Genomic DNA, 2,134 nt, shown 5'->3' with positions numbered 1-2,134 from the left:
TCTTCTGAGGCTGGAGGAGACCATCAAATACTTTGCAGCTGATAAGAGAAGCACTCAGAGGATGATGGTCAGGGACTGTGGCGTGCATTATGAATAATGGCTCCATGACACTGGACATAAGTTGGCAACCAGATTTTGGAAACTTAACTTCTGGCCAGGTCTGTATTAAGATATAATTGTTCACTATACTTCTCTACAAAGCTGGGAAGTTGAGGTGCATTCATGGAAACGAATAAGGCATTATCACTGGACAAACCCCTACTGTTTAGCAAACATAGGCATTGACTCATTTAGTGCATTACTTCTGCCTGGCACTGAGTAATCCTGTCAGAGGTCTGTGGAACTTATGTGACTTCTTAACACTTAATTTTCCTGTTTTGGAGTGTAGCTCATCCTGACCGTGCAGGTTCACCAGAAGAGCTTGTTGGAGCAAGATTGCTGGCCAGCCTTGCAAGACTTTCTGATTCTGTAGGTCTGGGGTAGGCCAGGAGACTTTGCATTTCTGAAAGTGTTCAGGTGGTGCCTTGAGCACTGTTATCCTAGGAGAAATCCTGGGCACAAGGAAAATCCAGCCCTAGTTTGTTTCATGTGGCAAATCTGAGGTCAATATTTCTTAACATTCAAAATCAGTGGATTTTCAAATAAATATTTTTCAAAAGTCATATTGTTTATTTATGTGTGAATTGCCTGTCCCTAGCCTAAAGAAGTTCTTTGGGTTACAAAGAACAGATCTACTTCCAGTTAGAAAAACAGGAACTCTGCTTAAGTGAGAGCAAATAGGCCAAACCTGTTTTCAAGTGTTTGTGTGTATGTGTGTGTTTCTCAGAGGACATTTGTTTTACTGATGCCCAGTATATTTATAAAATCACTAATAGAATATCTACAATAAAGATTCCAAACAGTACTTTTGCCTTTTGCTTTTTTCTCTAAACTATTGAAAGCAAATATCAGACATTTTATTAATTCATCTCTGCAAACTTTAGCATGTATCTTTTAAATGAACATTTTCTTACATAACTGCAATGCCAATATCATAATTAACAAAGATAACAATATTTTTGGTATCATATAATAGCAGGCCATGTACCAACTTCCTTGATTGCCTCCATCTGATCCCCACCCTGCTCAGTACTACTAGTAATCATAGTAATCAGGTCCAAATAAGGTCCATGCACTGCACTTGACTACTTGTCTCTTATGTATCTTTTAATACAAAGTAGATCCTTCTATTTTATCTCTTTTTTTTCTTTTCTTTTTCTTCCTTTTTCTTAGTCTTTTATTTAATTCCAAGCCAAACAGTATCCAGCTTTATTAAAGACACTTTTCATAAACAATGATAGTATTTCAGGCAGGACACGGGCATACACTTAATAGTATATAACAACTTCCAAACTCCCATCTTGGATGGACTACCAAAAATCAGAAATCCACTGTAAAATCCAAGAAAGCCTTCATCTGATGTTCTGAATAGGAAAAGTTTAGAGTGAGGGTTGACATTTCACATTTAGCATGTTGATGAACAATTTTTCACAAGATGACTCTGACTTTTAGGAAGTAAAGTTAAAATAGCAGAATTGTCTTTTAAATCATCTCATTTTCTGAAGATCCACAATCTGGAAAAGGAAGCACTGCTCTGTTGCGGGACACTGTCTCAGTGTCACTGGCAGTAGCAGATTATCACAATCTCAGTATCCAGATTGTATGACATATCAGTCAAACCAAGTTTTGGGAGTCAGGTTCCCATCAACTCTTTGGGCTAAGGGAGTTAAGTCTATGTCGATGGCAGAGAGGGAGAGAGGGAGAACATGAAAAGGACTTTGAGTTTTCCCACACCACAGGGTGTTTATGCCAAGGTGGCTGTGTGTGTCAACATCAGGGAATTCCTCCTTCTGAGAGCCAAGAGGAAGTCTCAAAACTTGCAAGGAAATATATTCTGCCCACATCAGTCCAACTTTAGAGGCATTATATTAGTGAATCTATTACTTTGCCAAAAAATAACAATGAAGTGTTCTGTGTGTAACTATAGCTTTTTAAAAATAAAATAAAATTCTCCATTTTTATAAAACTTGACAAAAAATAGCATTTCAAACCGTACAGCCACTGGAAGTACACAGTTATCAAAAATACACACATT

The sequence above is a fragment of the Heterocephalus glaber genome, unplaced genomic scaffold (assembly GCF_053883595.1).
Source record: "Heterocephalus glaber isolate CG9 unplaced genomic scaffold, H.glaber_assembly_v1.0 deba00001606, whole genome shotgun sequence".
Lineage (NCBI taxonomy): Eukaryota > Metazoa > Chordata > Mammalia > Rodentia > Bathyergidae > Heterocephalus > Heterocephalus glaber.
The sequence above is the reverse complement of the archived record's forward strand: the minus strand, read 5'-3'. Positions refer to the sequence as shown.